Genomic DNA, 24,725 nt, shown 5'->3' on the forward strand with positions numbered 1-24,725 from the left:
CGCGTGAGATACAATACCATCAACGTCGAGCTTGGCTGAAGCAGATCAGTCCAACAACCGGGCTAACGTTACCACGGGGGAGTTAAAAATGTTCCATAAATCACATTACGATGAGAAATGCTCGGCGCCATCCACATATAACGTCTCGCCACCATTCGGATAGACGAACGACTGTGTTTCGCGTCGATTTTGATGAAACGCTTTTTTCCCTGGAATTTTGTTCCGCGCGTCATAGGACAAGTTACTGAACAAACCACGCAAGTCATCGATGTACGAGCCTAAAGATGGATAAATTTCTTCAATAGTACGAAGGGTTTGCTGTTACTTATGGCGTGAAAGTCAACCGTTTTAATAAGATACCTGAGCTCTCTGAGAGGAGAACAATAAATCGTAGCGTCCACGTACGCGTGTACGTTGCATTTACCGCGAGCTATAAATCGTCGAGACATCGTCTGTATCTCCTGAAGAGGAATAGTGTATGTTCGTCGTCGAAACGACCGAGGAGAAGTTACACCTTACAAGCGTATACTATTTGCCACCTGCGGCGGTATCCGCAGAAATAACGTCGCTTTTAACACGAACGGAGTAAACAAAAACGCCACCTTTTGCTCAAAGTGCCTTCAACGACGAAACCGAGGTTCAATGGGAGCGATTTTCTACGTTACGACAAAACCGTTAAACGAGAACAGAATACACAGAATAGCAGCAACGAATACTAGTCGGATTCGTCGTGTTTACGGGGATAAAATCCCTCGTTTCGTCAGGACGATAGGATTTCGCAGAAATTACCGCATAACATAAATCTTGGACCTAGGTAGGTAACTGGCAACCGGGATCCTTGCCACTCTTAATTACGTTTTTTTTCTTGTGGCCGTGCCCATTACGGTCGGCCATTAAGTCTGTCAAGTTAAGTAGCGACGTGATATCCTGGCTCGCTTTTACCGTAATATACGCATAATGTACATATATAGAGTAGCCAGCGCTCGTCGTCGTTGTGGTCTCATCCCTTTCTCACAGACTGTGCACTTGTCTTTTCATTCCAACCGCATGCTCTCTCTTCTTTGCTTCTCGCCATTTCCTCCTCCTACTTCTACTTCTTCTTCTTCTTCTTCTGTTCTACTCTCTCGTGGCTGCTCCCACGGTCTCCGTGTCCCTCGCGCCACTTCAGCACCACGTCCGACGTGCTGTGGCCAACTTAATTATATTTTATCGCAGCTTCGTCGCGCTTATTTAAATTTAAATCGTGCGCCTCGCGCTTAAATCCAACGTCCTACAACGGAGAAGGATGCTTTAACGACGCGCCACGGACCCACCGACCGCCGACCACCGCCACCACCACCATCGCCACCAACATCGCCACATCACCAACCTGACGGTGGCTGTGGCGGTTCTGGCGGTAGTTAACCGTCGCTTTCTCGTCTACACCGTTGAGAAGGAACTCGGTGAAAGGAACGTGCCAGTCGAGAAAAGGAAGAACCCGGGAAATGATAAGTTCCCGTGCTGGGATGAGAAGGGGAGCCAGACCGTACATGTAAACGATACCGTTGAACGACGCGGCGGAACGAAGCAGATGTTGGAAACGATTTCGAAGGCACGGCTGTGTTTTACGAGTGACAACACTCGATGATAGCCTCATTGATTCCTACATACGGTCCATTTCCGTGTAGAAATACCGATGTACATTGCCTAAGTTTGGGATCAGCTTGCACAAAGTTCGAAATCGACTTGTTCTATGAAGATTTAATGGTTCATAACGTACGTTGATCCCATGGTGGTTTAACGTGGTACGCGATGTACTCGAACGTTGCAGGTAACTAAACGAAGATTTGAAAAGCATAGAGGTAAGGTAGTTTTTCCAACATTTTTTAAATTCCTTTTTAATATTGCATAGCAGGATTAATTAGAGATTAGTATCGAGGGAAAAATATTACGTTATACGGCTTATGCAAATCTGGAGAAAGCAAACATCGCGAAACGAAAGAGCAAAAATGTTGAGAGAAAACGAGGAGAAGCAGAGAAGGAAAAACAGATGCAGCGAATATCAAGTTGTTCGTGCTTTAGTACAGTACCTTTAGCGCGCTCAACAAATGGAAGTTTAACAACGTTAGCAACTAGAGCAAGAAATGGGAACGAGAAAATGCATACATTACAAAGGAAACTATGCAGTCTGAGCAAACAGGCATCGCGAAATATTATATAGCTGTACTGCGTTTACGTCCTCTGTCCTATCCCTTGGGTATACGCGATAGATATTAAAATCGTGACATTGTTTCAGGAGATCTAATTTCCAAAGCAACGAATTCGTTAACGTTCAAAGTTAGCAGAATGATGGAAAATATTTGGGGCGGCTAAGCTAAGAGAAAGGAAACAGATTAACGTGTTAATTATAGAGATATCGCGATGATTCGAATTTAAAGCAGCAAGAAACAACGAGAGTATAAGATAAGGCCGCCTTCTAGAACTCGCGATAAATGGTAAAAATATTCGTTGCTGCAAACAACGAGATAGACTTACAAATTAAGCTACTTGCAAAAGAGAGACGGGCGAGTACAAAGACGCGCAGCAAACCAAAGAGAAAAGCAGGAAAATAAGTCTTTTTCCGGCTTTTCAGCCGGTATTTCAATGAGCGTCGTCCGAGGTAATATCATCGGTCTCATTGTACGGCTGGGGAGTCTCATCTTTATCTTTCCGTCAGTTCCTCATCTCGGGGTGATTTCTTCGGTCTATCGTCACAAAATTATTTCTTCTACCCGAAACCGGACTACCGATTCCATAATATGGTTTGAATATTTATAATTACTCCTTTGTGATATCAGTAATTACTGTGGTTCCTTTAAATCGCTAAAGCTCCAATTCTTCCTGCGTTACGGGATGACTGCACCACAAAGAAAGACAGAGAAAGTATAAAGAAAGGAACAAGTAGGGAAACAGAGGTCCTCTCAAAGAGAATTAAACATTTCAACGTCGAGAAAGAGGACTAGCTAAAATTCGACGATATTAAGTAATAAAGTGGCAAAGTGGAACTTTTCGCATCGGTCAGACCCGTTTCCAAGAACCGTGACCAAGCGCCATCAACGCTCGCTCTCGTTTATGAACGTCGTTATGTTCGTCTTTGTCTCTAAGCGGAATGAATCGTTCCGTCTACACGGTAATTTCCTAACCGCGTCCCTTCGCGAAATAATCATTATTCTCCTCCACTGGGTTAGGCAGTCAGTGGGTTGAAAGAGGTCGGAGTCGAGCGGTTATTAAAGGACAATACTCGGTCGCGGAAAAGAGTAGGCTCCACGCAAGAATTAGCATAAAATCTTTCGTCTTTCACGTTTGACTGCTAGGCAGGTATATGATCACTACGGGACGAGGTCAGCTGACCTTTGGCCACCACGAGAAACTACACGCATCGTGTATGCTATTCAGCTGCATTAAGTATGGGATACAACCATCAATTTGCTGCGCAACTCCTACTTCTATATCTCGGTCAAAGTCTACGACAATTTTCGATCCGTGTTAATGCCTGTCCCCGGTTTGCGCCGCATAACTCGATACTTGATGCTATTGATGGCCAACGGAGAATTTACGACGCGAACTGGTTCACACGATAAATTAAATGTTAAAATAGCATCGTGTTTGGATATTAATATGCTTGGATTGTCCAACAAGTCCGTGCTTTTTCCTTTTATTTGGAAGCTTTCAGCTTTAGTACAATTTATATCTTTTTTAAATATCAATATACGATTGATTTTGGAATATCGAAGACTCTGAACTATTCTTCTTGAACCAAGGATCTCTTTGTGTTAAGACCGTTCGCGGAGAGACGCGGTCGCGAGGAAAACGCGTCAGCGAGAGGCGTAAATTCTCGCTACGATTCGTAAAATCGACGCCGCGAAATAGACGTTCCCCTTGTTTCGGTTAAGATAACAGGGGTGGTTCCATGAAATTAACACTATGTTAACATTTTAATATAGCATGTATTTTTAACAAGAAATTAAATGATTATAAAAGTGTCAACTTGTTTCGTGATAAATACAGTTAGTGATTCGACTCGACTTTTGATATTTCTCCATGTTTGCAGTATGAATATTCGTATGAGACTGATTGATCTTAGACCGATTTTGTCTTTCGGGGAGACAACCCCCACTACGCTCAGATCACGCCACCGCTCGTGCCGATGATCACATAGGCCGCCTTCTTTGTGAGAAAAAAATAACGGTTCGAAATCGACGGTTCCAAAACTCGCTGCTTGGTGACAACTATGCGCTCGTCGATATATTGTATGTTTTTCGTCGGGCAGATAAGAGGATATGTCTGCTACGCTGGAGGACCGCGAGCGACGGTTAGAAATACAATCTATACCGAGCCTCGTGGCGTAACACTTTGTTTCAGCCAATTCAGGAATTTTGTCTTTAATGTGAAAAACGTAACTAACCTTCAAGGTAAACATTTTTTAAAAGCGATTAAATTATGTGCATCTTTATGCAATTATTGTCTATATTCATAAAACATTAGGTAGGAAGAATGTACTCACGTGCATTGCAGCAAGAACACATTGAAAATCTAATATTAAGGCTCCTCATTAACAGGGCTTTGCGAGTGTATCTACGTGCATATACAGTGGCGCGAATAATAATAAATTCAACCGCATTTTTATATGTTTCACAATATTAAAACAAAAATTAACAGAAATTTTTACATAATTTCATACTATAATATAATACACAACTGAAGATACAACAAGCGAGAATTTTCTTCTTTTCAAGTCTGCAAACAATTAAATTTTTATTCAAAATTGAATTTTTATCTATGAAAGAATATAAACTCAATGTTCATTTTCTTACGTTTTCATTTAATGTCTTGTAGATTTCTCTTTATTTTTTATCACTTCTATTAATCCAATAGGAACACCGTTCACTAACTTATTTGAAGTTTCGTTTTGAAAAAAATTCACGCAATTTTTTAAGTTCGGTGATATCTTCTATATGTAGGTTCGTGATCGTAAACTTTTCTTGCTAGAATTCCTCACAGGTTCTCGATCGAGTTCGAATCAGGACTCAATGCTGGCCATGATAATAATCCTATTCCGATATCTTGAGACCACTTTTTTTGTAATGGCGGCTGTATGAATAGAAGCATTGTCTCGCTGAGAAATTGTTTTTTTGTCTTTTATCTCGGTCATAAGAGGCAACAGTTTGCCATGTAACGTCTCCTGATATCCTATAGCGTTCTATCTACCCTTTATAAAAGCAATTTCACTTAACATATCCAGGGATGAGCAGATTCCTTGGAGATATTGAAAAAAAAATGATTTGAGTTTATAATTATTAAAGAACAGGGGGTGAAGCACATAATGATACAAATTACGTACGATAAAGTTGTACAGTCAAGAAACAGAATAGGAAGAGCGAAACATACAGTTCCTCTGTACGTTTCACTATATAGATAGCGAAGTAGCAACTAATCGTAATGGAAGGAAACGGAGTGGAGAATAGGGGCGAGGGTGAAATAAAAGTAACACAATTAGCAAGGAAACCGTGTAGCAGTTCCGTGCGATCAATTGTAAAGTTCGCCCTCCGTCGTGACGGAATTCTTGGCACAAGCGGAAACGCCGATAGAGTGATGTTAATTAACGCTTCGGCACATCGAAGCGAGGAATATTTCTTCCGAGTAACGTTTCATTTATTAAAGCCCTCCGAGATAATTGTGCAAGCGCGCTGTAGCGATAACGAATACTTTCGCGCAATTAAATGCCGTTGGAAGTGCATGAAAATTATTTAAGTGCGCGTGCATCATGCACTAGCTGATTGCGTCTAACGCTACCGTGGGGATAATAACGTTCGAGGAAAAAACACCCCTAAAGTGGTTGTAGTCATACGAGTTCCACGCGAAAAATGATTAAAATTAATATCGCAAGCCCGGTAGGCAGTGTAACGCCAGAGAGATTATTAAACCTATAAATCTCGCAATTACGCTTAAATTGCAAACAAGCCCGTGACCACGGCTCGTAATAAACACTTGCGACACGGCAACGATCCTACTTCAAGAAGGCGAAGGAAAAATCCAATTGATCAACAAAGAAACATAAAACAAACAAACGATCAATTCTCTGATTTAAAGTTCGTTCCGATTAATATTTATCAATCGGTTTAGATCCGGCAGCAAGGCAAAAATCTCGCTTCTCTCGCTAAAATAACAAATTTGTTTCTTGCTACCAGCCATTCGATGATTTATTGCTTTATCTCGAACAACCGCGCAGTCCGTCTGACTTAGCTATGTGTAACTGCTACGTGTATAATCATCGATACCTATATTCCGTTTAATCTGCTCGTTCGTTTCCGTCTTCCCGCGAAAAAAACTCTAAACATATAACTCAGTCAACTTTTCGAAAATTCTCGATGTTCAGTTGATCGAATCCGGTTAATAACCGAGGAAGACCCGTGATATGATCTGAATGCCGGTCAGAAACGAGTAACGAGCAGGTAATACAGGGTCACGAGGAATTCCCACGTCACCGGAAGTCAATAAGCCGGACGCGTATCGAGCCGTACGGATTCCCCTTCGCGTAAGCTCGAATTTCCGCGTTCCGCGGTACCGGCGCATTGCGAAGGGCTACAAGCGGACAGCTGTATTCCTCGTGCCCGCAATGAATTCCTAAGCGAAGCTCAACGTGACATGAATTCCCGACCACGAATTCGGATTTGGGATCGTTCACGGGACCAAAAACAAGGCCCAGCTTTATGGTCGCAGGTTCCCTAACGTGACCTAGTTTCTTGTCGCGATACTAGAAGGGGAAATTCTTGCTGATCGTGTTTAGCGCTGAAACTATTGAAGATGTTAAAATGATGAGTTGCGGGTCACATGTTTTTGCAAGTATTAAACTTTGCAAGTAGGTATTTGGTAAAATTAATCTTGACTTTCATTAAAACAAAAGCCTTGCTGTGGTTATTCACGGTCCATGTACAATACATATGTTCAGATACATATTATTAATCTGCATTTTTAGTGTTGTCTTTTAACTGGTATAGCAGGGGTCGAATCACTGACAGCCATAATGTATTTTCTTTCATACATTTAGCATTTTTTATATCAGTGTCGTACTTTACACTAGCTATCTTTGATACTCTTTCGATGAATAGCCAGTTATTAGTCGAGCTCTCGACTCATTAATTCTTCATCCATTACTGATTTATCATGGATCTAACCCTCACGACACCAGCTGAAAATTAATAACGTTTCCAAGCAACTGTTTCTTACGACTTTCTTACGAAAGTGTTGATTCCAACGGTTTAAGAATAAACGATACTCTACAAATTTTTCATCAGAAATTCGACAGATTTGTCGAAAAAAAGGCACGTGTTGCGCGTCGGAAAATTACATCTGTCAGGGTGCTAGTATATTTTCGAATGGCTCGGCTCTCCGAATGGCAGCATGCGGCATGACGAAGAAGGATTGTCAAGCAGCTGTAACCCTGGCTGATTCGTCGCGCGAGACTAACGGGCCGCACGTATTTCTCGAGAAACACGTCTCTCGAAAGTGAATCGTGTGTGACAGGCGCGGCCACGATTCGCGGCACGAACGTACAAGGGAATGGGAATGCAAATACGAAGAAACGCGAAAAAGAAACAATCGCTCCTCCCACGTAAACAGCTTTCTGTTTTCCTTTTCGCGGCTAAACGCTGACAGCACAACGATGAGATACAATCAAAGGATCACATCTTTTTCGTTGTGCTTGAATCCTGCTGGGAACACGGCCGTATTTCACGCAACACATTTGCCATCGTAAAGAGCGTTAAATTTCTATTTCTGAACTCGTTTCGCGTCTCGAACATCCTCCTCAGAACGCTGACAAATAAGTACAAGGAACATGTTCGTTCGATAGTCGGCTATAATTTATATTCCCAACAATCTGATTGAGATGCATATTATTGCCTTCTATCGTAAACTTATCTTTCGCCCATTAACTGTTTTGATTTCCACATTTCAAAGTCCCTTGTACGAGTGCACACTTTGAAAGTAAAGAAGAAGGAAGAATGTTCCAAACAGCTCCCTAACCTCGATCGTTCGTTTCATTCGACATATTCGGACAGCTGCACGAGTGGATTCGAATTGCAGGCGCGGATGGTGGCGGGCCACACGCATCCCGGTCCAGAGAGACACGCCGTCGCTGGGGCCGCGTAACAGACGCGAGTACGTACACTCGGAAGCCGGCGAGAAAATCGGGGACGCGTATACGGAGGCGCAAAGGAAGGAAAGGCAACGTTTACGTAGACAAGCTCGTCCAGCAAACTCGCCGACTCCATCTTGCATCAATGTCCTCTTCCATCCGTTCTCCTTCGGCCGTTATTTCCCTCTTCTTCTTATTCTTCCTGTTTCTCGTCTTCTCGCCTTCCTTTTCTTCTTCTCATCTTGATCCCTGTTTCTACATCGTCGTAACTGTTGTCGTGCAACCTGGCATCTGCCCACGTTAGTGGAAGATCGCAGCCGAGCACAACAGCACGTAGGAGTGTATCTTGTTCCCCGGCCACGTCCACATATTTATGGTATCCGAGAGTAGCGCGAACGGAGGCACTATTCCTCGCGGCAGTATGCGTCTCGATTAGGTTTCACAGGATGAGGCAGCGGTAGGAATACCGAAAGCCACTCGCGTAACCGACTATTTACGATATCCTCCTGCCGCGTTAGAAACCGGAACCAGGTAACTTGGTTCAAATCACTGAGAATTCTTATTCCCTGTTGTCACGAGCCCCGTTTCGTATTTCCTATATAAGACCGTTTTCATCGGGGAACCGTAAAAGATCTCGTCGTGTTCGATAAATATTTACAACCACCCGACACTCGGGCTACATGACGCTTTTATATAAATATTTGTGTAGGTGGCGGTCGATCGATCGCCAGTACCCGTGAGAAACTTCCCACTGATCGTTTTTCTAACCTGAGAAATACATACCTGCCCAGGGGGCAATGTTCGCCATCTCGAAACGTTTCCAAGAATCGGCCATGTAGAAAGACTGAATGAACGTTTTCCATGATCGACTTTCGCGCGCGCGATCAAATCGATCGATTGTCAGCGGGACACTCCCTTTCACCTGCAATCGTTCTTGATCTCGACGGGCGTCAACGACGCTCTGCAGCAGCGAGCGCCTGGTAATCGTGCAGAGAGCGGAAATTGCGCGTGAAAAAGCGCGCTCGCTGACCGGACACACGTACCATATGTATGTTAACCTACGTACCGAGAGAGTATTTATGGGACGTTGGAACCGGTGCGAATGGTATTCGGCCTCGCGGCGTCGGCAGCGCGCGAAACGACGAGAAAATCGTGTTACAGCAAGCGGCCGAAACGAATCATCCGATTCCGTGACGAGCGCAGGCACGAACAGCGTGAGCCTGCTTTAACCGTAATCGTCGATTCTCGATCGTCCAGCCACCGGGTATCTCGGAACACGCACGGAACATGAACACGGTGCGCGCAAATCCAGACAGGGAAACGCGAGAAAATGAACAGTGATTTATTACGGAAAACAAATAGCGTGTAAAAGGGGCGAGAACAGCTGAAGAAAACATCAAGAGTAATGCGTTGCCAGAACGAAGGAACATCGTGGAGCGAACAAGAAGCAAATCGATGATGTCCGGTGATAGAAGTATGTAGCGGAAGAAATAAAGTTCGAAGGTAAGAGCGGAACGCACGAAGAGAACGTTGCACGCGAGTAGAAAGCGAAAGGGGCGATGAAAAGCAATCTGTACGGTTGGTTTCCTTGCGAGTCAATGGCATAGTTGCTGAGGAGAGAGAGCAAACGGAGATTATCGCATAGTCGAGGTGGCCTCGTTAGGAAGGAAGGCAGTAAGATACTATAATCGAAACAGTATATCGGCTGCTACCGTAATAGCGCGAAGAACAGACGTACACTGCAACTACACCACGCGCACATCGTATACCACGTCCATGCGGGGCTATCTCGTTACATTGTTTCGCGTATACACGTGTTCCGCGTGAAGCTGTCCCTGTTCGTATTCAAATAGATGGAACTGAAACGCGTTCGGCATAAGAGGCGGGAACAGAGCCGCGGTCATGCGTTTATTCGCGTTTACTCCGTCATAAGATTTACCGCGAGGAATCCGAATAAAACGCGATCTTTAGGAAGGTACAGAGAATGAGAGAAACGCAAAGCTAAATTCGCGGTGGAATTCTCCATCAAGAGCACCCACGCTGCTTCTATCTTCACCCTTGCCTTCCTTTTTCCCTTCTCCTTTTTATTCTCCGTACGACGTTTCGGTATATTGTTTTTCTATTTTCTTCGAGGTCACTAGTCGTGTGTCTCAGCTCTACTTCCACAATGAATTAAACTGGCACGGTCGGAAGTGGAAAACGAGAAAACAAAGCGGCTAAAAAACAGGTCATATTTTAGCTTGAGCTGTACGCGACCAATTTAAAAGCGAGCCGTCGCCATCGTCTTTAGAGAGTATGCGCACGTTTTGAACGCGGATATAACTCGGATTTATTTTGAGAAAGTTTCCTTGAACCCTAGACGCGAGATAGGCGTACGAGATCGTACGCAGAGGGTACAGGGTACGAGGTGAACAGACTTTGTTCAACAGAGTAGAGAAAGCGAAGCCGAAGAAAATGAATGACGCCCGAAGCGGGTAACCCTTATCTAATTAGTTCCTTCTAGGTGCATGAAATCCAAGCTCGACTCTGAACTCGACTCGTAAACGGTATGGTCTCGTTAAAACGACGCTCGACTGTTCTAAGGGTGCTCCAAGCTAATTGTCATCCGCCTAGCTAGACGAGCGATAAATTCCCACCGGCTGTACCACCATCGGCCGCTCGCGACTTCTACCCATCGACCAGAAAACGCGTCGAACCGTTCAAGCCGCTCTTGATGGTGCGCCGAGTTTGGATCCCGCTCTGATCCAGCTAAATTCACGTTAACCCGACATCCGCGGCGAACGACTGTCGGCGAAACAGTTCGGCTAACAAGCGGAGATTTCACACGCGCCTGCACAGACAAACGTGTGAATCCCCAGGATCCTTGTAGCGTGTATTCAGCATCGTGGATTGGCCTCGGCGATCGTTCAATACCTATACGATATGATACCAGTCGGACGTTAGTCGTTAGTTTGTTTCTTACGCCTATTATCTTTAAACGAGCGGTAAATTATTAACATCAGTACGAAGTAATCGCACCAGGAAGGATCGTTTTGAAAATTTTCAGCAAAAACCTTTCACGAAAGTGTCTAAATATACAAGTATTAAATTAGTGCATAGAAGATTAAGCAAATAGGATATTATATTTATGTCTCTGTAGAATTAAAGCGCTTTTAATGTTATTATCCTGCAATGTGATTAAATTACCGCATCATTAAAATGTTATAAATGAAATATATTTTAAAATGTGCAGTGAAACCGGTAATCCTCTAGATTTAGCAAGTTCCATGGAATAAAATTAGTAAAAATAATTATTGGCGAAACGATTTTCTATGTATGATATATTCAGCAACGTATGCACAAATCCTTGTGCGTTGGAAAAGCACCTGAATTCTTTTCTACGTAACCAGGGTTAACCGTTGGCCACATGATCTACTCATTAGAAGGCGGTTCTTCCCCGCTCGTCTGTAATATTCATCAACCGCTGAGAGGAAACGAAGGAAAGCGGCAGAGCGCCGGTTCGAGATTAAAATGGAGATTCATCTCGAAGAAACGGCCGAAGGGAATATCGCTCTCAGCTGGATCTTAATTGTCCATGCAAACTGAGAAGTCAATGTCGTCGGCGAAATTGAAATTATTTCAATCGCGACGAATTAAAGTGACTTCGAGTAACGCGCATCCGCGCGGTATAAATTGCTAAATTTCTCATAACAGGTGGCATTATCAGAACTAAGATATTTCCTGGCAGAAATATAGTACGCATATACAGAGCCAGAGATCTTTAAATTAATCTTCTCGTAATTCAACGAAAAGAGAAAAACAAAAATACCCTGTTTAATATTTCATTCTCATTCAACAAAAACTAGCTCGATCTCCAGACACCATATCAGCAATTATGTACTACCCCGCACGTGAAATAATTAATCCAAGTTTTCGATTAACAGAATGTAACGCAAAGTGTACTCATTAAATAGCAACGCACCACGCATGCAAACATTCCGTAGCGTCGAGAACGGTACCGCGCGCGTATCGTTAAACAGAAAACGCAAAGGCTTCGTTAAAATCGCGCGATTTAAGAGCAGATAATTTGTGTCCGACATGAAACGAGAGACTGAGGTAAAAGGAGAAAGAGGGCAAAGGATGGTGAAAAAGAGAAACAGGTGGAATAGAGAAAAAACACGTCGCACTCATTCCTGTCGCGATTATAAGCACGTTCACACGCGGATACAGATCGTTGCGAAGCGTTATACGTTTATCCGCTCACGGCTCACCCCTTTGCTTCATTGAACTGCATACTTCGAATGCTTTCCATAACGAGCACCGTGCGACGAGAGTTCGACAAATTTATTTACTCGACTTGCGCCCCATTCCTTTCCCCTCCTACTTGCCCCTCGATCATTCTCTCTCTGTTCTTCCTGTTCGTGTCCAATTGGCGCGCGCGTACACGTTCCCTCTCAATTTGTATAGCGACGTTATTTATACGCGGAAACGCGATAAAGATAATTAAAAAGTAATGACTGAAATACCGAAACGAACGAGTGTATTAGTGGGCCGGTTTTCGAGGACGCGGCTTTCATCCGTATCCGGATCAGCCTCGTTCCGCTACCCGCTCCGTCGCTAATTGTGATTTAATTATTAATTCGTTTATAACAATACTAATAACAAAGTAATTGCGTCGTTAAACTGGACCGACACGCTAATTGCAATTAAAAATCAATTCGTGACGCACGGATTGCCAATTCGCACCGACTCTTAATCGTGTTAAGAAATCGAGCCGCGGTTAACTGGTCACTGCCCCTCGACGTCTAGGTTATCTAGCATTCGACTTATGTGTATGTAGCGTCATGAAATGTAAATATAATTAAATCATACTGAAGCCCACATGTATTCGGGCCGAACACTACGAGATTAATTGTTTAGTTTTCAGAAAAGTTAAACGGTGTTAGCGGCACTCGACAACAAAACTTTTCAACGGTTTTGCCGGTACAAAGTATATCACCGAAGCGTAAGTGCCGAAAGGTCTAATGAGCCATCGATATCCGTACGGTCCTTCCGCCGAATATTTCGAAGAAGGCGGATGTGGCAACGGTCGCGGACGTCTAACGAACGCGTGCGTAGTGGGAATATTGAGAAGCGACATAAAGAAACGAATCGGATCAAGAAAACAGTGGAGTTGTAACCGACAAGTGAGAATCGTCAGTTGGAATCGAGAGTTGTATGAAAAGAGTCGAAAGCGAGAATTGTTAATAAATATACTGCTATAATAAATACCGCTGAGTATTTCTTTGGCACCCTATACGTCCTGCACCAAAATCACCTCACGATAACTATGAAATTGAAGATTTTTTAAAAATTCGATTGATTTCGCTCCTAAGAGCCGAATTATGTTTGTATTGTAATGTATATATTAGCTCTCAAAAGAATAATTTTACGGTGAACATCACAAACCTGTATATGCACATTAAAAGAAATTTTCTTGTTCTACTTACAAAAATCAAGTCAGTTAACGGCTAAGAAATATGCTTCATGTTCTTTCCCGTGAGACATGTTTTCTTTCCGAATACACTCGATTAATAGGGGTACGGTACCTTTATCAGATAGTCCGCCTCCTTACGTAGTACGCCAAAGAAGCAGTGCCTTCGCGACTTTATTTTAAAGTTTCCTCGTTAAGCTGGCCCGAACGAGCCACGATAGGGTTGGACGCGAAAGTTTTTCGCGAGGAGTGTAAGAAAATGCAGGGGTGATCGATGTTTGCCTGTGCAGCCTGACAATTCGGAGTTACGAAAGCAGGGAAGCACTCGAGTTCCTAAAGAAAATGCCCGTTGCACTCGAGAATCCATCGAGAGAACTCGAAGTCACGTCGAGAAGTGTGCAACAACTTGTTCTTGATGGCTTTAAGGGCTTCTCTCTTGACTCTCTCTCTCTCACTCTCACTCTCTCTCTTTCTCTCTCTCTCTTTCGGACGGACCAGAAGATTTCCGAATTAGTATGCACTCATGAGAATAGCGCATGATTGCAACCACGTAAATGCATTCTCGACGAGATTGAACGAGCTCGTACAGTGGCTGCCTTCATTCGAAGAACAACAAACTGCACGGCTTTATTCTCTTCGTATAGAACGACCTTCTAACGAGAATTGGTCGATCAAGCTCGGATGACATTAAAAGGATGAATTGCTATTGTTCGCAAATCGTTAAAATAATAATAATGGTAATCGGCTTTTGTCGCATAAAATAAAACTAGGTACAAACGATAATAAAATTAAAGAGAAAAGCAGAAATAGCGCAAATTGGGTATGTAATTGATAAATAAACTTTGCACTTATACTATAAAAAACAAAATAAATGTACGCTTAAAATATAGCGTGAAGAAGTATCGTATTCTAGTTGTAAAAAAAAAGACTTGATTTTCAAATTATTCCATGTGTCAGAAGTGAAATATCGACAAAGTTAAACAGCAATCACAGCGGAATAAATGCGGTTAATTGTTCAAAAGCTCATGGCGATAGGCGAACACGATAAAAGTGGAACGCTGTACGTCTAAAAGAAAAAGTACTATCTTCGCAAAAGCATCTGCGTTTCCTGAGGATGGTCGAGCGAATGAAGGGTATAAATGACGGACAATTTAATATTTTACCCCTTGGTGGCGCAGCCCACCGCCTGTTATCTCCCTGCATACTACTTCGGAGCCGGATGAGAGCAGATAGGGTGACACAGCGTTCGGTGTTGTTCCGTGTGCAAAGCAACCAGCGGGATGACTATAAATACACACCAGAAGCGGTATAATATAATTATATACGTGATATATGATGCGACTCGTCCATTTCTTAGCTGTAGCATTTGTCATCTAACGCAGATGACACGGCCGATCTGTTAGCTTTACGGTTTACACGTGCCAGAACATTTAGCTTTGTGTTTCCTTTAATAAAAAATAAAATCGTTATTAGAGTATTCGGAAACTTAAAACGAAACGTATTACGCGCAGAGTGAGAATACCAATAGTTGCAGGTTAACTTGAAGCTGTGGTTTTTTCGGGCTTTTCGTGAATAAACATTTCACGCGCAAACACGCGGCAACCAACGCGGGGAAAATGAATGAAATTTGAAAAGCCGGTTCGTTGACCCCAATACGTGCATATCGACTTTTTAATTTCATGACATTGCAACGGTCGCACGGTCTATTTTGCGAGAATACGGATCGATCTTTATTCAAGAAGCAAAACCACGAATGGCTTCGTGAATGAAAACTCGGCTCGACACAACGACCGTGTCTTTTTTTTTCTTCCTCTCTCTTTTTTGTTTTCTCCCCATCTCTTCTGTTTCGTCCACTTGTCCGACCGAAAAATGGAGGGTGTTACATCGACGTCGGGATCGATTGCTCCCTCGCGCCACGATATACCGATATTCAATTAATCATTTTAGTTCATACCGTGAGGTTTCGGCATGCGACAAAAGCGTGAATCGATGGACATCGGCGAAGCGTAACGGAACGGGCCAGACAATACGTTTTCCATCGATGAAATTTCTCCGAACAAAAGCTAACACGCTCTTTTTTCAGCCAGAGCCGCGCAATTTCAATTTCAAATTAGCAAGTCAAAGGGGCCCGTCTAGTTTTCATATGTCCCTGTCATCGGCCAAACACGATGGCACAATTAATTATCGCGCAGCGAAATAGCCCGATTTCGAACGCGTTCACACGATTTTTCCTTTTTCGATACGCGCAGGCTGAAACAATGCGAATTTACAATCCTGCGCAAACACGATGTCTCGATAGTACGGACCGTTGTTCTACGGAAAAATGAACAGCCAACCCTCATAGCTTTACCAGTGTTTTTGACTTAGCGAAACTGGGAGGGCACACTTCCGATATTCGTTGGAAGAAATTGGAACAAAACCAAGGAATGGTGCACAAGAGCGTGTTGCTTTTCTATGCAGTGGAATATCGGAAATACGAAATAAACGGTATCGGAGGTATTCGCTCGCGAATAAACCTTGCGCCATAATTACGTGTGAAAAGCGAAAACATCGAATGACTCATACGACCGACACGAAATTAGCAAGTCAAAGCGATGCTTTTCGTCGTCTTTCGACTCTTCGCCCTTCCTCCTTCCTAATTCTCGCGGATAATGTATACCTCTGCTGCGACGAAATCATGGTTTTCAGGGCGCAGCTTAATCTCGTCGCCCTTCCCAAATTACCGGGTTCTGTTCATCGCAACCGCTCGCGACTCTCCACCGTCGTAATTTGTAAGTGCGCCTTTGGTCCCACTACTCCCTTCCCTCGGACCCTGTTCCCTTCCTCTCGATGTTGGCTCTCTCTCTCTCTCTCTCTCTCTCTCTCGATGTACTCTCCGCCGCCATCCGTATCTTTGACATTTCCATGACGAAATTACAGATCAGCCTCCTGCGCTGGGAATTTCGTTTTCTCCCCATTAGTATTCTTTTCGACTGTCATTAGGACGGTGCCTATTACGACCCTGGATGGAATTTAAAGGCAATTAACACGCTTCACAGGGAATGCGATAAGGCGACGTAGGAGTATGTCTGCCTCTCCAGAACGTTTCTTCTGTTCGACTACCGACTACATCTACCGTCGTATAATAAGCTATAAGTGCCTGGATATTCCCTATTTGAAGTTCGTTGCAATGTTTCGTGTGAGGATCAAACATATATCTCATGTTTTATATCAATTTCTTGCATGATATATTTTAAATTCGTTTTTAAAGATCTATATATCCTTGTATCTAGTTAGATGTTATGTAACATCAAATGCTTTTGAATCGTATGCCAGGGAGTCCTAAATTTCCTTCATCCCTCAAACTCGAGATCCTCTAATTGTCTTGGCCACTTTTCGCGTTGGTAGAACACATCAGTCGGAATGAAAATTTTAATAAACGTATGTCCGCGTGCTGCCTCGTTTGCAACTGTTTCACTGATACTTTTTCGGTAAAACGCATAAAATGGGAATTTTTCTGAATTTTATTTGCTAACTTCACGTTTGTGTATCGCACGACATAGACAGAAACATCAAATCAAGTCAACATTGAAGAATTTATACATTAACAGAATATTGTAACATCACACACAATAAATAAAGGATCACAAGTCGGATTCCAAACGAAGAAACAGACGAGACGATCTCTGTAATTCGGTTGCGTACTTTAACGAGACAGTGAAACAAAGTTTACTTTGCATTAAGATAATTACCAGAGTGCAACGAACTGTCAATGTTACGCCTACAGATCAAATTAATTGGAATTAGCCGAGACGTTAATCACACCGCTGACGAGTTGCTTTGCGCTTCCATTGCAAACCTAACCAGCATGAAATTTCACATTAACGTAGAAAAAGAAACTTAAATATATATGTCGAATAAAGGCAAATATAGGGTATGAGTATGCATGCAGTTATACATTCAATTATCCCCTGACACGCTAATGCTTGGAATAACAATGGTGCCAAGTATGGTAATACCAAGGCACACGCTGTAAACGCGTACCAACGACGATACGAACGGAAACACGGATAAAATGCGTGATTTGCTCGCTCTCTTGAGGGAAAAGGAGACGTTCGTGCCGCTTGAAAAAGGGAAGAGCTCACGCTATAGAATTAGCATATGTTACGCTCACGGCAGGACACCTCCGTCTCCCAATTCGATGCTGCATGCTTTCTGCTTGAATCATCATACTTCTTTACAAGTATCATTTTTCACTATGATAACTTATTTACCTTTTTTTTTCTTTTGCTTTTCTCTCCTTCCTTTTTTTCTTTTTCTGTATGAATTTTGTATTACTGAAAAATTTTTTGAATAGATTCTACAAATACATATATGCCTATGATGACTAAAATAAAAGAAAAATTCTCAAAATGTTGATTCAGGAGTAGTGGTCGTAAAAATAAAGTTAAGCTTGGTTCTAAAATTAAAGTATGCGAACGTTAAAGAGTCAAAGTACACGCTATTCCGGAATCTTATTAATCCTTAAATTTATGTCGCCCTCGAGAGAGCGCAAGTCGAGGGCAGTTCTGCATTTTGTCACACACTTGTGAGACCTACCGCATTGAAACGCAATAAACTAGGACTTGGGCTCTTGGCTCTGCCGAGTGACAGAAGCATTATTTGAGAAGGTTTAATATTTAAAAAGGAACTCGTGGATCAAGCTTGGTCAAAGAAAGCTATATCAACTCATACGAAATCTTCTCTTGCAGTTTTAATTCGACATGGACAATTATAAATAAATGAAATTGTTACACAATGTAGGTAAAATTTCAAAGTGAAAGGGGAATGAACGGTTAATATTTAACAGAAAGAAAAGTTATCAATACAGGAACTTGTAATTCAGTGCTAGAAAAGGAGAGAAACGCAACGCCCGTTCCGTGCATTAATACCGGACTCTTAATTTATTAGCCGCATAAAATAAGTCAGGTCGATACGAGGCGCGAAATCTACGCGGGAAATATACGAGATCGTATCGCGCGGCTCGCAAAACGAGAATTCGCGTGAGCGAACCGTTTGTAGGGTGATAGAGGGAGGGAGGGAGAGAGAGAGAGAGAATGCGAGGGAGAGGAGCAGTTCTGCACAACCGATATCGACCTTTAACGTCGCCTTATCTGTTTCTACGATTTAGACGGAGACCTAACGATTCAACTCCTTCGAGGCCCACATGGTACGTGTTTAACGTCATTATCGAATCGCTGTTGAATACGCAGGATCGCGATAACTACCGAAGGAAATGAAGATCGCGATATAGTCCGACTATAGCGAAGGAGGTAATCGTTGCAAACGACGAAAAGACAAATGACAAATAATCGGTGCGAGTAAGTAGAAATGAAATCAGTTCTCCATTTGAATTCTTCCAAGTGAAGTTCAACGTGACCGCGATACCATGCAGAAAAATATCAGCATTCATTCAAGTTTTATATCCTGCGAAAGCAAAATTCTGAACTAAACTGCCAAGCTTGCGATGCTACCGAATTACACAAAGACGAAAGGATAGAGAAGAAAAGGGAAGAGAAAATTATATTTGACAGTAGCTGGAGTCAAGAAATAACACGCAACACGCAGGGAGCCGTTCTCGCGTGATTTCTATGCAGATGCGACGAGCAGAAAGCACGCGCTGCTGTGTTGGCCGCAGGAAAGAAAGGATGCGAGAAAGGAAGCGAGTGCAAGAGATGGAAACGCAAACGGTCTCGCGCTTCAGACAAACGAAGACCTTCGGTAGAGGGGCTTAAAGGAGATAGCCGGTAAAGATCGTGGCACAGGACAAGCGAATAATGTATAGCAGTGGTGGCGCTATCCGCCTGCACCATCTCCGGTCTTCGTGGCGCTTTCGCCTCTCGTGCGACAATCTTTTCTCACTTTGCGAAGAAGCCATCCCTCAACTTATGGAAATTTTCTTTACGCCTTGGCCTGAAACTTTCGAACTGCTGCCGCTGTTGCTGATGTTGCGACGGCTAACGACGACGTTGCTCGACTTGCTATACACGACTAACCGACCAAACCGTATACGTACTCTATATCAAAACACGACGCACAGGCGAAGACGAGGCCGATGTGGTAGTTCTTTTTCTTCGCGAGCTCTCATTTCTCGTGCTGCTAGAGGGCTTAGGCGTGACGTAACAGGATGTAAGACGCAAATGATACGGAAGACATTTGAGCTCGATCCTTTGCGGAGCCAAATAGTTGTACAGTTTCAAAGTGATTTGTCAAAAATATTCGGAGAAGTCGTTTAGAACAACGGTCCAAAGACGCCGAGCCATTTGTAATGGAACCGGCTATTTAGAGAACGTGGCTAATTGTACGGTACCCGTGGAAATACATGGAATTAAGTCGTTCATATGAAATTCATCAGCCAATCGTACAAGTAATGTCACACTACCATCGCTAGCAATTAATTACGAGAGTTTAATTATTGATACATTAATGGCCATCGTTAGAACAACACGTTGCAGAACTCTTGCCAAAATCGTAATGCATTTCAATTATGTACAACCTTTGTCAAATATGTAACTAATTATTTGCATGTTCACCTAAGACTACCAATAATCCAAATACAATTCGATCAAATATTCTGTTATGCTAAATTAAGACTTATCTTCAGCCTGCAAAAATAACAAAAGCTCATAAACTATTTCTTACTTGTTAAAATAGAAATGGTTCCTCGATCTGCTAAGCGAGCGAAGTCAGATTTCTCGTTCTTTAAAATCACTGTACTCCTCTGATTTCCCGTAATTTCGGCTAACACGTTTGCATTCGTAGCATTTTCGATGCAAAACGTTGGAAGGAGAGAAAAAGCGGAGCGGGGATAAAGGTGTGAGGAGAAACATATTGCACGAAGAAAAAAGAATTGATATCAACGGGGTCCCGGTGTTGCGCGCAACACACTTTGAACCAAGAATAAAAAAACCTTCTCTCCTTTGAATCGTTTGGCTCGAAATTAATGGGACGTTGTGGAAAAAAAGACGAAAGCCTAGAGGGCACTAGCGTTATACACTATCCGGAGAACCGTCGGCGATAAGCGTAATTCCTCAAACTCGAAATTAATGTTTTCGGACGCATTAGAATTCAACCCGATCTCTCTCTTTTTCCACGGACGTGGCGAATAAAAATCTCATTTCCTTCGTAAAGCAATATATCTCTCTTTTATACGCGTTGCCACATGTATCACGTAACCATCAAGATTACAGCATAAAAACGTACTGCCGGTGTGCTTTTATTTCTCATCATTTCCGTGTCGTATTTTTTATCGTCACTATCGCCATCGTCCTCCATCGGCACAGATACGGCCGAAGATGGTCTCCCGAAGATTTAGAGACATTCAGGATATGGCGGGCGAACGGGAGAAGGACTTTTCCAACCTAACGGTGGACCTTGAGCAAAGAGTTTCATTCAAACTTTTCTTATTTCCGACTCAGCTCCGCTACACGACAATGCTCTTAAATTCTCTGTCTTGCACGATGGATACGGCCATTATACTTCGGGCTCTTCATAAGAACTATTTGACTGGTCCTGTAGAAATTAGGTTATTCATCATCATCGGCTTTGAACGAACCAAGCGATGTATAAATCGTGTCCACGATGCTCTATTATGAATTTTAGAAAATCTCTTTCAGTTATGGAATATCATTAGGATTTTCTAACGTACTTCAAAATTGTTAAGTATTATACATAATTATATATTACCGAGTAGTTACAGAAACACTTGTAATTTTACGTTTGAATCGATACCTGTATTTTATCATATTATTATAGTTTCAAATTCAAAGTATAATTTAGTTGATGAACTGGCATAGTTAACCGCATCGCCTGAAAGATGCTATTTTAGCCTCGCAACTGTTTGTTTGACCTTGGTGTCCGTTTCAAATTTCAGAGCCGAACTGAGAAAACATAGGGGTTTGGCGATCCAGGCACATAAGGAAGACATCGCGAGCGGTGTAATGTTAAATGCGAAATATTGTTTTCTTTCATATATTTTATATTCTTTTCTAATAAGTATATTTACATTTATATTGCTAGATAACGATCGCTCTTTTCTTATAGATCCTATCTTATCCTACAGTATTATGTTATCATCTTTGTAATTATGATATGCATTATTTCTATAACTTTATTCTAAATAACTTTGAAATATAATTCGCTACATTCGTTAGAATAAAATTATAGGTCGATGCATTATCAGTTTCCAAGAATTTAAAACGAATTGATAAGAGAAACGGAAAAGTTTGTAATTCAACATGTCTATTCCGAGTTCTCTAAAATCCTGCTGAAAGGCCGGAACCATAGTTGTGTTTTTAAAAGTTTTCTAACCTCGATTACTCCGAAATTTCGTCCTGCCTTTGCTCCGCTGCACAAAGTGAAACTCGAGCATTTTCCACGGTATCAAGATAAACATTCGTGGACACAGTCGTTGCTTAGGAGCAGCTTGATTGTGAAAATTCGAATTGCAAAAAGCCAGGGAATATTGCAGTCGAACTGGGTTCTGACGATATATTGCGTACGCAACCAAAAGCGACATACACGCAAATTAAGCATTCAGCCTAGTGAATAGTAAATTCCCCGGTAACGAACGCTCAAACTCTTGGCGACCGAAGAAAAGTGGATACTATTTCAATTGAAAATTTTGAAGCGGAAAAAGTAAGGATTAAGTATAAAACAAAACCAATTTGATTTTTTCTTTCTTTCACCATGTTATTCGAATAAACGCAATCTCACTGATCAAACAACGTCTGATATATATATATATACAGTATTTTGTAAAAGAATAAGAATAACAACATGCTCGCGAAAAGGAGTACACGAATTGTTAAAGGACGTCAACGGACATAAATATTGAACGAGTAAGCCGATAAAACATTGTGTGACAAGTTGACGAAAGGAGACAAGATCGATCTCTTCCGGCTTTCTATTATCGGATAAAACGGAACAAATTGTAATTCGTACTCACGTTACGTTCGTCATAAGCGATAACAAGCCCCATCCACGAACGAACACGTTTCCATCCGTCAAGACCGGCGACATCGCCGGCCATCAGGGAAAATTCGATCGAGACTACTCGATCCGCGATCCTGTTGCGATAACTCGAAGTTGGCGATCACCGCGGGGTAGCCATCTTTTTTTTTTGGCGCGTAAACGTCAGTCGCGCAGCATGCGATCCTATCTACGATGTGGCACGGTCAAAGCACGAGAAGGAGATGATCAGGTAAAGTGCACAAGATAAAAGGAAACACGAAAAAGTAGGATGGGGCCTATCTCGGCGAGTCGCGCGTCTTCTATTCCGGAGCATATCGAGGGGTCATCGTATTCGTAAGTGGACGACCGATCAACGTCGATGTCGTCAAAGAGATTTCTTTGTGAGAATCTCTCGAACTCCTTCTATGGCGTACAAATCTTATCAATCGGAAAGTCGAGTAAAGTTAGACGCAAGTATGTTCGATTCACGATTGTATGTACAAAAAACAAGGGAAGACAGATAGAGAAGAAACAGATAGAGAATAAAAGATAATAACAGATAAAACTTACCACTCGGCGAATGAAGTGCCTTGAAGTTGCTGCCAGTTTTAATAGTCGGTGAGCTCCTCGGCTGAAGAAGTACAAGTGGCAGAAAAAATCTTAGCGAGCTATCTTGGCCGTTAAAAAAAGGTAGGGTAAAAAGATAACTTCTTCCTTTTTCCACTTTTCGCCCTGTTTACACACTTCCGTCACTCTCACTCACTGAATCACGGTTTAGAGTCCTTCGAGTGTGGTCCAAGTTTTTCACCGTTTATACCCGATGCGACGATCAACGACAACTGCGGCAGCTACGATAACTAACAAGAACACCACGAACGTTCGTCCCGCAGTTTACACTATGAAATCGTCGACTAGTTCTCTGCTAATGTTTCAAGGAGACCTCCGGTCTTTGTTTGTTTATGCCGCGTATGCGTGTACGTTTCGAAGCAAAACCTCCCTTAGTAAGTACATCCAGACACGATAGTTTTGTGTATGTTGTCACGGTTATATTATTTTACTGACGAGGTTTATTTGTTAGGAATATTTTGAATGTACGATGTGGTCACACGCGATTAACGAAGTGTAAGCCATTTATACAGTATGATTCGACAGTTTCATTCACTACGAGGAATACCGTTATTATCGTTCGATATTTTCCCTTGAAATTAACACGTTGTCGTTCACCGTATGGGACTATGGAGGTTACAAAGTTTTCACCGCTTCCGATAACTATCATAGGAATATACAACCCGAAACAGCATGCAGGGCAACCGTACGGTACGGCGCTCGCCTGTAAACTGAACACCCGTCGCGACCTGAGGCCGGGACTCGACTGGTTTCTGCTAGGGAATCTCCCCACTCCCCGGCTCTCTTCTCGCGCGACCCTAGGCACACCAACCCCTTGTCCAGCTTTCTCTCTTTCTCTCTGTCCCTCCCTTGCTCCTCTCTCACCCTCATACCCCTCGTCGTCCTTTTGCCCTTACTCTCACCCTACCACGCTTCATTTCTTTTTCTCTCTCCATCTATCCTTTTCCTCGCTATTCCACGTTCCAACTGCCTAACGCCGACCCTTCACGTACGACCGAACGACCACCCGTTTCTTCGGTGTATACCCTCACCCTCGTACCTCTTCCTCGATACTTCTTTTTCTCTCTTTTCGCTTTCTTTTTTTCTCCTTCTTCACTGCATCTTTCTTCTCTCGTCCGTCTTGCGTTCTCACTTTTTCCCGACACCGCGTCTTAGGTGCACTCTTTCCAAGGACTTTCCGGATCTCGTTCCCGTCAGCCGCCGCTCTTTCAGAAATATTTCGGCGCTAGTACACGCGCGCATGTACACCCTCGCACCCGATTCGACTCGACCCGACTCGCATCGACTCCGCTTTTCGAACGAACAGCAAGAAAGTACCCCGGCCAATCCCGTGGCACATGCTCGCCACTTCGAGTCCTTCCATTCTTCTAGAATAAGAAAAAGAATGGGGGCGAAGCAGCGGGGAAGGGAATACAGAAAGCGAAGGGTGAGGGAAAGGAAACGATGGGTGGGGAGATCTTTTTATCATACTCGCGAAGGATGGATTTCTCGCTGGCAAGTGCACCAAAGTGTTTTGACCCT

General features: G+C 42.8%; 1 protein-coding gene across 1 annotated transcript in view; it reads right to left on the minus strand.

Annotated features, from left to right (window-relative positions):
• LOC132905178 (MOXD1 homolog 2) overlaps window positions 1–23,954 on the minus strand; it is a 172,693-nt gene extending 148,739 nt beyond the window's left edge. The window contains exon 1 of the mRNA XM_060956209.1: window positions 23,148–23,954. The gene's annotated coding sequence lies outside the window, so the exon portion shown is untranslated. The remainder of the gene's footprint in view (window positions 1–23,147) is intronic.
• Window positions 23,955–24,725: the final 771 nt, after the last annotated feature.

This window comes from Bombus pascuorum, chromosome 1, assembly GCF_905332965.1.
Source record: "Bombus pascuorum chromosome 1, iyBomPasc1.1, whole genome shotgun sequence".
NCBI classification, from domain to species: Eukaryota; Metazoa; Arthropoda; class Insecta; order Hymenoptera; family Apidae; genus Bombus; species Bombus pascuorum.